A 13,879-nucleotide genomic window follows, 5' to 3' on the forward strand; every position below is an offset into this window, starting at 1 on the left:
ACCATGCTCCATTGTACTATAAAAATAAATCTGTTCGTAATTATAATTCTGTAAATCCATAATTCTCATCATCGATCATGTCCCTAATTGTCACGTGGTAAAATCACTATTAAGTTTCGTATGAAAACTTTATACTACAAGTTGATTACCAAAACGCTTTCGTGCAACGTATTGCACCAATATATTTCGATATAAACTTTCGAGCACGAAGAATCGTAAGGATGTTAACGACAGGATGTCGCGTCGTAGGAATTTTTTTATTTCCGACATTAGGCATCGTTGGACGTTGTGAGTAGTAGGCTCGAGCACATCAACGCGAAACGCAACGGCGGCCCAGAAATAAAGTCACGCACGAATTTGCCAGCCATTTTGAAGGCTTAACGATCGAGCCAGGCCAAACGGTCGCACGCGTCTCGCCATTCTTCACCACCCCGTGACCGTTTCTTACGGGGTGGCACGGTGTAACGAGCTCGAGCCCTCCGTGCTGCTTTTCTCATTAAAACGCCGGAGAACGTCTTATTATACGTCGTGTTATTGTCATTATTGTCGCGTGGAATGCTTGACGTCGCGACACCATGGTGTGAGATAGATATCGGTAATAGCGACGTTCTGTTAGTAAATCTCGTTCGTTGCGCGACGTCGATCAATGTCGAAAATCGAGAAACGTCGGATAGGAATTTCACTGGCACCGGGTAAAATAGATTACCGAAGATACAATTGCTATGTCTGATATTAGAGGAAATGTCATTCAATCTGAGTCAGGTGCTATACTTTGGGATATTTCCTGTAAAATGTCCATAATTTACAGTCGGAAGCTTCAGTTTTGATAATTGTGAAAATTACATTATTTTAATAAATAGTAGATTATCTTTCTTATATCTATTTGAAGATGTTACATCGAGTAATCACAGAATACAATTTGCAATTATTGGAGGCGTCAATTTGAATAAGACATATACACAAGTAAAATTGAGCAACATCATTCTCTGAAATTTGTGAATTTTGGTACCAGAATATATAACAAGTATTCAATTGCACGGAAATCGTATAATTAACCTGGATACAATCGATCGATTTGATTTCTGAGAGACTCAAGCGTGAAGTGCTTTCGGCCGTAGATTTTTCAATATTCGAATAATTAAATTATTCGGTAAATTAGCGATTATTTTTTTTTCGTACGTAAAATCAGATCTACATTAAGCAATCAAAAGCTAATTACGAAATTTGCCTTTTCTGTTACAGGTGAGCGCATCAATTTTGGCCATTAAGCCCTATAGAGAGTGAGACGTTAACGCGATCGCCGAAACGGTGAGTCCTGCGCTCGCGGCTTATTAAATCCTGTTAGCGTCAGTATCCGGCTTCATCCTAGGCGCTTTTCAACGCATTTTGCGAAATAATACGGAAATTCGACGAGGATCGCGAGAGAGGCCACGCAGACTGGGATCAAATGAAACGGCGCTTAACGCATTTAGCCGAGGAACAAAGGCTCGGTAATTTCGAAATGAAGCTCGGTCTCGTGTTTCTGCCTTCTCTTCTCCTCCCTATCATTCATTTTTCTCTTTCTTTTTCCTTTTTTTTTTTACATCTCTCCACACTCGACGTATACAATTGCGTCGTGTTTGATCGCAGAAGGGAAAGACGTAGAAGAGTGAATCCTAGTAGAAAACTGCTCCAGTCTCGGCGCGTCCTACCTCTCTCCCGAGAAGGATCCCTCTTTTCCTACGAAGTAAACTGTTTTCTTAGGCACTCGGAGCTCTTCAAAAATTCCTAAATATTTACTCGAGCGAAGGACCCCCAGACGGGCGACACTTAAACGGTATTCCACGGGCACGGTACACGAAGATGGGCTTAAGCTCGCTGAAGGACGGATTAGAGCCACTCGTGCGCATCTCCCTTTCTCTTCTACTCTTTTTCTTTCTTCCTTTCTTTCTTCCTACCGCTCCTTCCCTGCGATGGATGGATCATTCTTTTTCTCCTTTATTTCTTTCCTCTTCTTTTTCTCGAACTTCCGCTTCTCTGACTCACTTGCACCGCGTATTTGCACTAAGGGAGAATGATCGTTCTTTGAATCGGCGGTCCACATCCCGGCTTTCTCGATCCTATCCACGAGGAAACGATCGAACACGACAAATCGTCCGTAAAAATCGGGCATTTTTCTACGTGTACGGAACTATAGAACGAAAAATAGAACGAAGCTTTCGAGACCGACAATTACAGCGACAGAGATCCGTTGGTAGTTCCTTCGCCAAGCGACATATCGAATTACCAGCCCTTGTCCTCCTTCGCGAAACCCAAATCTTCTCGACCCTGTTCTCTTCGAGGTCAAAGTAATTGTTACACCGCGGCGTGCTTATCCACGATCACGAAAGTAAATACGTTCCATGCGCCATATTTCTCTGCAACATGAAATTACGCTCTAATTACCAGTTGGTCGGTTTTGTGAACGACGAATAAGTTGGAAGTCATAATCATCGTGATGGAAGAATTCACGAAACGTTCGGACATGAAATCAGAGCGGTACAGAGTCACGCGATTTGATGAGAAAATATATTCTGAACCTGCCATTTCCTTCTCGTATCTTCTACTTTATCGTTTGCTTATTCCTTGCTTGGTAGAGACTGGGTCATTGCTGTCACGAATGTTCCATTCTATAACAATGAAAAATTCGCTTAAAATGTAAGCTTGCTTATATAGTTCAAGATCGTATAAGAAGATTTAATAGAATACAATCTAGAATTTAAAAAGTGAAAGACTCAATAGAATGTAGTCTAGAACGTCAAAAGATTTATCAAGATATGTTCTATTATAATAAAGTACAGCCTGAAGTCGTAAAGTTAATTCAGAAAACAATAAACCCGTAGAAATATCTCTGTATGTATCAAAAGCGGACTCAGCTTCCGCCGTCCGAGGATTAAAACTCCGCTATCTTTACCCTATCCTCGGTATAAGGAAAAGAAAGATCTTCCGATAGTTAGACGACGGGAAGCTCGATATCGGGATCCGACTCCTCAGTTTCTGACGACTTTCTTTTTTCTCAGCCGGTTACAAGGCTCGCGTCGATGCAAAAGCATTCCCTTGTTCGAAGTTCCCGCGCCTCCATCCACCGTTTCCCTAACGTCGGATCCGCGATTTCCGTCTGAGAGCTTCGAAAACTTTCGGCGGCGGTCGGAATACCGGGTTGCATTAAACATGAATAAACGATTTATGAGGACGAAATGGCTGCAGGGGGGCTGCGCTCGAAGGAGGTGGTATCCGAATAAAAGCAGGTCGACTGGAATAGGCGTCGACTTTTTTTCCATCGTTCGTATACGTGCACGCGATCGCGATCCAGTCTCGCGTTGTTGCACGATAATTAATCGCCGCTGTGGAACACACGTACGAACCAGTTTGAAGTTATCTTCTTTGTCATCGCAACGGGTAATAATTCCTGGACAATAGATACGTGTTCGTCGATCGTCGATGCGTTTGACGCGATAACGTGTACAAGGACTTCAATTTTTCCAGCTTCACAGCTTCTTTTTTAACGTAAGCTGTATTTGTATTTATATACTGGCTAGTTGGTTTTGTTTTTATATGTCGGTTTTTATCCGAGTTTATTCAATTTTATCAACTTTAAAGAACGATGGAAGTTTTGCGTAACAATTGCGATGGAAGTTAAATGGATATTTGAAATAGGGAAAGGAAATGGCGGAGAATCTTCAGCCACTGTTCGTCGATCGCTTCTTTAAACCTGACTGGAAAATCTAGTAATTTCTAGACTTGATTCAGCCAATGAGAGCGTGCAACGAGTGATGGAAGAGCAGGAATATTTGCTTAGCACTCGCGATATCTCTCCAACTACGTACTCACGTACATATATCATTACCAGACTGCAAATGTCTACTTACTTATCAGAAGTGTAAATTACAAAGATTGGCGAGAATACGTACAAACATATAAAGAATAAGACGTACTTTCTAATTATATCTCACTTTTCTATCAGTATCGGCAGACACGAATTTATAATATTTATTGTACGAACTGTTCAGAAAAACAGTGCTTAATTAATATATAACTCTTTGTTAATCAACACATCTTATAACGAAATCATTCAAATTAGAAACCGTTGGACAGCAATTATTACGTCTTATACGTGTAATTATTTTATTTATCAGAGGTTCAAAGAACTCAGAGAAACATCGCGCAGTGCGTTTCTATAATATCGTTATTAAAATACGAAACTTTCCAGTTACCTGGTAATACGCCGTTTCTTCAATTATATCGAGCAGAGAAAGATCGCGGAGTTCCGCGGAAGTTCGTACGGATAATTCTCCCAATGTCGTTCCATCCCATCCTGAAACAGATACTCGAGCCGGTTAGCTATGTCTTCCAGAGCGGAACGTGAGTTTTCGAACAGAGATTACGTCGGGATGCATTATCGATGAGAAAACAGATAACGAGCGAATAATTCGTTTTCGCGACGTCTCTATCACGGATCGGGATCAGAGCTCCTGTGGCATCGTTTCACGAGTTCGGAAAGTTTGCTTTGCCACGCGGTTCGCCTCGAGCTAATTTGCGACCGTCAGCTGCGTATTTCTGCGACTATTCTGAGTTTCTTGTGGCGTTCACCCACTAGTCACGCGGAGTGTTGCTCGCGGAGTAGGCGGAGTATCTTTAAAAACGAACACTGTGAAACAATATTTCTCTTTTCGCCTTGTGAGTGATTTTCGTTGCAAGATCATTTTTTAGGGCCTTTGAGGCGGCAAACCGTGTTGAAAAGTCGCGTCCCGGACCAAAGAAACTCGCCATCATCGTCGGTATAGTGGTAGTGATCGTCGCGATGGAAGGTTGTCTTGAGTGTTTATTGCGCGGGGTGAAAGTTCGACGTTGGTCGGAAATGTCCGCGTCGTGCAATCTAATTATCGCGTTCGCGGGTGCCAGTAACGACTGGTCGTAAATCCGCGTGTCGTTCGAAATAAAAACAGGTCGTCGACAACAGGGCACGAAGAATCGAGTGGCTATCCGTGACACGTCTGTCAGCGTGTCTTACGAAACAAAATGCAAAAACCACTCTTGGAGGTGGTCAGTCGTTAATTCGTTTCGCGAAGAGATCTTTTATTACGCTGTAACTCTTGGTTGTCTAGAAAGATGCGTCGTACGTCTGACATGTTGTTTCTTCTTTCTCCTACGGTGAAAACACGCATGTCGTTGCCTCGATCCGAGGAATCGTCGTCAGGTAACGTTAATTGGTCAGCAGATTTAATTAGCCCGTAAAAAGAGCAATCTCGTTCTTCCTCCGTCTCGAGTCGTTGATTAACTGAGCAGGGAGGAGCCTGTTAATCGATAATTAATTTGCGTCCAAGGCTAATGCTCCGCACCGTTCTCCCCCGGGGAGATAAGCAGCGAAATAAAACGAAGTTTTAGCCAGGTTGGAACGTCACTTGGACGTCGCCTTGTCAGCAATACGCGTTGTTCTCGATATCCATTCCCAATGGAGCGTCGAGCTTCATCCAATTGTCAGGGATCTCCATTTCGTCTGGACCGCTCGCTGTTCGACTGCGGATTTCTCGGCCAATCGAGTTCTCGTTAATGCCTCGACCGACCAGTCACTGAAATCTGAATGGCAAGGTGGCAAAGGGAGTCCTGTTCTCGGGGATATCCATGGCTCATATTTTATGCGCGGGAAGTAATTAAAAGAACGGCAGAGATTGGTGATCCAGATAGGTATTCAGTTGAAGAGAGTTTCACGAATTGATCATGCGATTCCAATTTACTTTTGCCCATTGGAGACTGAGAATACCGATATTCTATTCACGACTACTTTTCCGACATTGAGGATTTTACTTTGATAGAAGTAAACCGTGCCGCAATTTACTAAGTGTACACATAGTCAGAGACAGAGAGATAGAGAGGCTGGTGCTTCGAATTTCCGGCAAAGTACGCATCCTCGACAACAAGTCACTCGAGCTGGCTCAGCATCAATCACGTGCTCCAGCGTGCGCCATTCGAGAAAACGACATAGGCAATCTACGTGAAAAGGCAGGAAAGAGAAGTGCACTCGAGAAATATCGACACGCATTCAACGTGGGTGGTTATCGTTCGCTACCTCGTGTTCAAACACCAAAACGAAACAAGTGAAAAGTAGAAATACGAAATCGTCGATAATAACAGAGACAAGAAGCAGACAAAAGAAAGTTGATGGAAGGACGAAACTATAGACGAGCCTTCCACTAACGTAGCTAAGAAAGAACAACGAAGGTAGGGAAGAAAGGGAGGAGACCCCGAAGCGAAAGACAGAAGAAACAGAAGAAGACGGCGAAAGACGTGGATGGTGAGCGACGTTTCACTTGTTCCGAACATAAACTAGAACGGCAGACGTGTCGGTATGAAAATTTCAATCGGCTCTGCTAAAGTGTCGGCGTAGCGACTGTCGAGGAGGCGACGTCGCCGAAGCTGCAGCAGGGTGGTGATGTAGAAATTCAGGTGGAAGATCCAGAGGGGGAAACGTGGAGGAGGTAAAGAAGGGTAAAGTGGCTCTGGGCCGCGTATAGGTGCGCCCACCTTTATCTCTCTTTTCCTCTCTCTCTCTTTCTCGTTACCACTTCGAATAACGCGAACGTTCCATCGTCTCCCTTCGTGGTATTCTCCTCTTCTATCGTGCGAGGCCTTAGCCCCCGGCGAACTGCATAATTCATGGCCCTGCTACACCAACCGCCTCCCTAACGGACCCTCTTCTCGAGGGTCGACGTCAGCCAACCCTTCTCCTCCTAGGTACTGCCACCTTCTCCCTTCCTCGCGATCTCCTGCGCTCTTCCACCTGGCTTTCCAGGGTCAAACTTGGTCGGTCGCGTTATTGTACGTCACACTGCGTGCGCGTCGACTCTCGAGGAGCAAGGTAAAGCTTGCACGCGTCCGGATACAAGGACACGTTAGTTAAACGTGAAAGGGGGAAAGGAGAGGGTACGGTATGCCCGGATAAAGTTGGCCCAAAGCGTTCTACGTGCATCGTAAGCATCGCGCCGGCGACGCGCAGAATGTAGGCGAATATTTCGGCTGAGTTATGAACGGCACCCCCCGTCGAGGTAGCGGCGACCTAACGAGAGGAACGCCACGGGCGCTTCGACCGCTCTCGATCCTCCTTGAATACCTTCCCTGACAGCGAACAAGATTCGAACGCCGGAGTAATGGATTTTTACGAGTCCAGACTGAACGTCTATACACGAACAGGGGAGGGACGCGTCTATGCGAGCCATTGTAACGCGATCGTGTCACTTTTTATTCGGCATTGTGCTCCTTTGGACTGTATTTTAAGCTGTCCGATGTGGTAGGCTGTGGGGTGACTGTTTAGAGGAGATGGATTCCGCGAGTAAGGCCGAGTCGAACATGCTGATTTACGTTCGACGAGATACATGTTTCTTAAAGTGCCTTTGGCGAGGATATATTGCTAGACATTATCGAAACATGTATGAATGCTTATGTACGTATACGCTGCTTGAAACAATTAAAGGGTCATTTTCTCTGTCATGTTGATTTTATTAAAATCAGTGTATGAAACTTGTAAAACTTCTTCGCTTGTCAGTTCCTTTGGTTAGCGCAAGAGAACCGTTCGTGGTAGCGGCACTCTAAATGCTTGAGCAACGTACGACACGTAAGAGAACATATAAATCACGCAACATATTATTACAACATTTTACGTTATCATCGACTTGTCTGGCTTAATAAGATAATAATATAATAAACCACACTTTTCTGTCGAACCACGTATACAATTAATATAATGTCCCTGCCCCTCGATGATTTTACATCGCAATACATCAACAAGAAACTACTAAATCAACGAAAAAAAGAGAAGAAAAGACGGAAAAATCAAAGCAGGAAGACGTTCTACGCTAAACGAACCAACGATCGTTCGCCCCATAGAAACCAGCTTCAATCTGATTTAGATACCTGGGGAATGTCGTTAAATCCACAGCACAGTCTCGGCCTGTCGCCGTCGCCCGTGGCTATGTCGCGCTCAGGGTGCGAGTTGTTTCAGCTTTCGCGAGATCGTGTACGCGCCGATAGAAGACAAAGTGTTCACCCGGAGCTACGAAACCGCTGGAAATTAATACGAAACCGGCTGTAAAGCGTTCGCGGGGAGAAACGCGTGATGCGTAGAGCCAACGAAGACGAGTGGAACAAGATGCAGATATCCCGGAGGCTTGGGCCGTTTACTCTCGTCCTACCGGCAAGAGCGTACCGGTTTCTCGCGTTGAATAAATGGGAGATGCACTGCCATCTTGGGCTCCCATCGCTCGCGTTCGAAGATAAACATCAGCGCCAGCAGCGTCCGCGCGAACAGCACACGGTAGTCGAACAGAACCCTCGTAATTAGCCATGCTTCGAGCGCTCCTCTCTTTTTCGCGCGTTCCGCGACGCCGATGCGCCCGAGAATGTCCGATCACGACCATTTGCAAAGTGTCCAGCAACCGATCAAAGCGCTCTGCCGTGCCGAGCCGCACGCTCGTGGAAGAAATTTCTCCCTGATGGATGGCCGAACCCCTGGGTGAATCGCTTCTTTGAATTTCCGCTGATGAAGATTTTTACTAGGAGGAGGTATAAGAGGATTATTGTGAGGGGTATCAAAGCTCGATTCACATTCCATGGTTCGTGGTATTATTTTATGGTGCAAATTAGAAGCTGGCTGCGGGTTACAAGCGCTAAAATGCTTTGGTGGTGGTTTTTGATTGACAGAGTTCTGATTATACGACATATTAGTCTGAAGTCTAAAAGTAGATTCAAAGTGTGAAGTTAAGCGAACCTAAGGAATGTTCGAGGGACTACGAATAAATATTTTAAAATATACTTTTTATTTGTTTTAATTTTGGCATTACGAAGCAAATGGTATCTTGGTATTTTTTGTATTTCGGTCTAAATGTGATCCTTGCCGTCTCTCTTTGTACTATATTTATTAAGTAATTTGTGACGTAGTGTTACACGTTTCAACACGTAGAATTCCCTTATATAAATTATTCGCAGGATCACGTTAATCTTTTACCATAAAATGCGATGAAATTTACAGTCTAATTTCATTTAAAGGGATTCACTTTCATAGCACATAAAAGAAGGAGCAAATATACCAAGTCATTGGTTGTCAAAGCTACGACGTCTTTCAATTTCATTTTTTTATGACACTCGTGATTGATAGTATTAAGGATAACTCGGACCCCTGTTACATCGGTTTAACAACGGTTACGGCCGTTATCTCGAAAAGGAAAATCGCCGGATGCCAGGAGACAGGAGGCTCGTGTAAATTTTATAGATCCTGCTCGAAGCAAACGGCATACGTCCGGGGACGCACGATGTTGCTTCTGATTTCGCGGAAAGGCCGGCTGTAAAACCTGTTTGTACGTCTCTTCGAGGAGACATCCTCCGACGTAGGTACACCGGGGAGAGAGCACGTTGCATTTCCGGCAAGATACTGTAAAGCGTAAGTGACTCGGTTGACCGCCGCCGGTACTCCGTGGAAATGCTATTTGCGTCCTAGGGAAATCCAGCCGACGTCCATTTCGCTTTATCTCGTGCTTTCTGTCTCGCTCCCCTTGCTTCAATTTGAATCTTGACGACGTCGTCAAAGTGGCCCTTCTCTTAAGAGGAATTTGAAACCGTACAGAATTGTACAAATGAAATTAACAGATTGAATTCCTCTGTCTGATGTGTACAAACGAATTGCGATACTTGAATGGAATAATAAACAAGTTAGTACATAGAAATACCGAATCGGGCAATCTTATAAGGAATCTTTTAAATTTTTTAATCGGGCAAAACGAATTAACTCGTCGTTTAACTCGCCGATTCTCTCGGACATTGTACCGTGTCGTTTCTATCAACATTAAGAATAAATTACATCGTATTTATATTTGCGGCGACTGAAATTTCGCAAGTAAAACTGCGATGCTTATTTTTGTACTTCTTTTAGCAATATTCTTACGTTTCACTGAAAGTATCGTCGGTCCGCTCCGAGTCTCTACTCGATTGGGTACTTTTACGAAATTTATGCAAAATTTGACATTTTAAACCTCCTAATTCGTTTATAAACTTGTTGGATAACCACCAAATTTCACTCTCTACCTACAAGTTAGATATCAACAAAGTTCCAGTAAAATGAACGTAAATATATACACTAGGTAGAAAGTTTTTTAAAGAAAATTAAGAATACAAGTAAGAATTCTACTGAAAAAACCTATATCGAATTTAACACCAAACTTTCCTAATGCTTTGCTTACATACTACTTGTCTAAATGACACACCCCTCCTGCTACTTTATTCTCTACGATCGCGCTTCGCGTTAGAAGGGTGTAATAGAGGTTCGGATCGAGAAGCCTAGAATTAGTCGCAGGGATTTGCAGGAGTATGAGAAGAGAAGAAAAGAGGTTTCGCGGAGCTGCACACGTGTTTCCACCTTCCGCAGCGTTCTACTATTAAAGCGGTGGCGCGCGGACCCACCCGCGTCGCGATTTCTCTTTCTTTCTCTTTCTCTCGCCGGCGTCGACGTCGTCGTCACGAGAGGGTCTACGAAAATAAGTCGCGTCGCGCCCCGGCAATTACGCGAGGACGACTTCGTCGACTTTTAATTTGCCTGGCCACTCACTCCTATCCATTTCTCTCCCCCTTTCCCTTTCAACCGGCGAAATGCGCAGATTCGCGAGCGCAAAAGTTGGCTTTCCGCGAATTCGCGCGCAAATTTACGCGACATGAAAACGACTGTGCCTTTGAACGGCACGCGCGACCACTTCCTTCCAGCGGCCTCGTAAATCCCCTAGGGGCGGAAAGCGTGCGTGTTTTTCCGCCACGGAAACCGTTGCCGCGAGTTTTCTCGAGCGAACTCGAGGATCTCGTTTTCGCCAGCCGCCACTTAACGATCCGCCAGCCATTAGTCGCGCGAGAACCTGCCGCCGGAATAATACGTTAATTCTAGCGTGCTTCTTCGAATAGGGGTGGAGCCACGTTCATTTGGCTCATTGGGTAGATAGGTATTAAAAGTTGACGTTTTGGTCTTTTGTAAGTCGGAGAATTATTGCAGGGATTTGAATATGTAACAGCGCGCTGTTTCTTGGAATTTTTTGATTCGATCCACTGGTAAAGATACATATAATTTTTTTAATGGTTTACATTCTACATTTATGGAACAAGTAATACTAAATGTATTATAGAATGTTTGATATAAAGTGTTTAGTTTATCGAAAGACAAAATATAACGAAATGGAAAATATCCGATGATACTACGGATATACTATATAAAATATAACTTATTATTATAATACTAAGGAATATGATAATAAAATTATAGGATATTAAAAAGCATGTAATGTATGTAGATAATTTTCAATAGATTAAGTTCGATTAGATTAAAACGTTATTTGATCGCGTAATTCAATAATTGATCGCACTAGAATTCCCTATAAAGTTGATAGCAACGGCAATGGTTACTTTACCCTCGCTTTACCCAATCAAGGTTTTACCTGGTCGAATACCGGGACTCATTCTCTAACTATTGCAGTTAATGAGACATATCGGGGAAAATAAAAGTTTCGCGAACTTGTAGGGGTAGTTTTACTCCGCTACAATGAACGTACGGTCCCCGGGTATCGAGGAAGTTTCATCGAAATCGGAATTATCGAATGGAAAAACGCCTGTATATTGTTGTATCTCTTTTTCTTCCTCGAGCAACGAGGGTAGAAAGTCGAACGCGATCGCGGAGGATTTTCGTGGCTGTTGAGAAAATGATTAAAAAACTTACGACTACTAATGGGATGGCCGACGTTTTAGGATTTATCGATGGTAGCGAGTGCGTCATATTTTTCACCGAGGTGAAACTACTCGTGGGTGGAGGGAAACTAGTTTGGATACAAATTTTTCCCCGTGCTCCAGAGTTTCTCGACGAGCCCCGGTTAACGATCCAGAAACGTCGGTAGCGTGGGGAACTTGCACGGTCGTTTATATGCCTGTACGCGAGTTCTGCTACTTTTTTCATGGCCCCCTTCCTCGGTCGCCACCATTACGGGAGCGTGTCTTTTCAAGAAAATCGCGGCTGTTCTGCAAAACGACCGTGCAAACGGTCTCGAGCGGTAGGAACTCGCCTCCGTTTTAATTGCGCTCAAATTAGTGGAACCAGACTTACAGAAGCCCGTCTAGGTAAAATCTTATTACAGTCTCAGCTTGAAACGCGAGGATATTCAATAGATTTTCGAATAGAGAAGCGGTAAGATACGATTGTAAAGCATGTTTTTCTAATGTCTTTAATCCTTTTCTTCGCTTGTAGAAAGTCTGGTACAGCAAGAAGGCGAATTCCGTACTTTTAATTTAGTTTCCGTGGAAAAACAGACTTCTGTGTTCGGTCGTGCTATAAATCAGGGACGCGACTAGCAGAAGAACGTCGAACACGTTAAAAGAAAGAGTCGGGTTTATGAACGATGGGTTATTTAAGAAGAAGGAAACGGCGAATAACGTGGAAATCGAGCGTCCAGAGTGAAGTACAAGGGCACTTTATGTAGCGACCCGCGGTAAAAGGGCGAAGGTGCTGCTTCAGCGGATGAGAGATGGCTGTGTGCGTATCCGTAGGAACAAACCGAGCCACTAAATCCACATGATTTCTCCGTTTCCAGGCCCCCGTATCGTCGTCTGAGAGATTTACAGAAGACGTTATGTCGACGCCAATGCTGGAAATAGCGCAAACCGTACCGTTTCAACTAGCGACTATAAACTCACCCCTTACAGCGATTCCTCGCTCGTTTTCTAGATATAGATTTCACGATTGAAATTTATATTGTTGGAATCGGTGCTCGTAGGAATTCCCCAGGTCGCGTTATTTTCACCTAAAATTACTAGACCAGGTTGAAAAGTTCCCCTCGAAATTGGAGAGTTTCTCTCTAATGACTCCACGGTCGTCTGGCGGTCGCGTCGGGTGGTAACACGAAAATCAGACAGACGGGATCGATATTGCGCTCGCGAGAGTAGAACAGAACGGTACGTTGAGCACGAAGCGTTCTAAATAGATCCCGCGGCCGTGACCAATGATTAATCGCGCGTCACGGTGAATTCAAGCAGTCGACGAACGGAACGAGTGCACGAGTCTACGACACGGTCTGTTGCACCGACTCGAGTAACTCGAGCTTCGATGCACCCTATGACCTTAATTACTGCGTCGACTAATCGATCCTCCGCATTGTGATCGTACTATCCCCGACACCGGTACCAACGTAACCGCTTCATGCTGAATGGTATCTTAATTGCCGGTCGGATAATCCGATTCAGCCACTTAATCGATTATGCGCCTCTATGGAGCTGTCGCAGCCGCATTCACCGAATCTTGATGGAATTTCCCCATTTACCGATTAAGTAGAATACCGTTCCCGGATGGCCAATGTACAAGTACACAGACAAACGCAAGGCATTACGTACATACACACGCATACATGAAACAGAAGAGTTACGGATTGCCGAGACGATTTCTGGGAGACGATCGACCCTCCCGATCTCTCAACGACGACTTCATTAAAATCACTCGGCTTACCCTTTTTTCCACGATCCTCTAACGATATCCAAAGAATTACCTGTGGAATTCTCGTCTCGCCCGAAGAGAAAGGTTCAAGATTATTCGCGATGGTAGCCGCGATATACACCGTGGAGAAGAAGGCAAGAAACGCGTCATCGAGCCGAGATTTTTTCCATGGGTCATTGAATAACGAGCTACGCACGAAAGGGGGTCCCTAAACTTGCCAGATAAGCATCGCAAAGTAGTTGGTAGCCGAAGGAACTGCCGTTAATTAGCCAAAAAGTGAAGGCTCGCCTATGCTCTCTCCGGTAGGATCCCTCCTTGCTTTTTTCTCCGGTACGCGCCACGACGGCACCACTGTGAATA

The 13,879-nt window shown here is 44.4% G+C and overlaps 1 protein-coding gene across 4 annotated transcripts in view; it reads left to right on the forward strand.

Moving 5' to 3' along the window:
- Window positions 1-13,879, forward strand: part of LOC117153378 (discoidin domain-containing receptor 2) — a 134,298-nt gene that overhangs the window by 78,591 nt on the left and 41,828 nt on the right. Inside the window, exon 3 of one of the 4 annotated variants that reach the window (XM_076619828.1) lies at window positions 1,243-1,308. The exons of 2 other annotated variants lie outside the window; for them this stretch is intronic. The gene's annotated coding sequence lies outside the window, so the exon portion shown is untranslated. Of the gene's footprint in view, window positions 1-1,242; window positions 1,309-4,638; window positions 5,216-13,879 lie in introns of those variants that run through there. One more of the 4 variants, XM_076619833.1, reaches the window with a different exon arrangement.

Source organism: Bombus vancouverensis, chromosome 1, assembly GCF_051014615.1.
Source record: "Bombus vancouverensis nearcticus chromosome 1, iyBomVanc1_principal, whole genome shotgun sequence".
Classification (NCBI taxonomy): domain Eukaryota; kingdom Metazoa; phylum Arthropoda; class Insecta; order Hymenoptera; family Apidae; genus Bombus; species Bombus vancouverensis.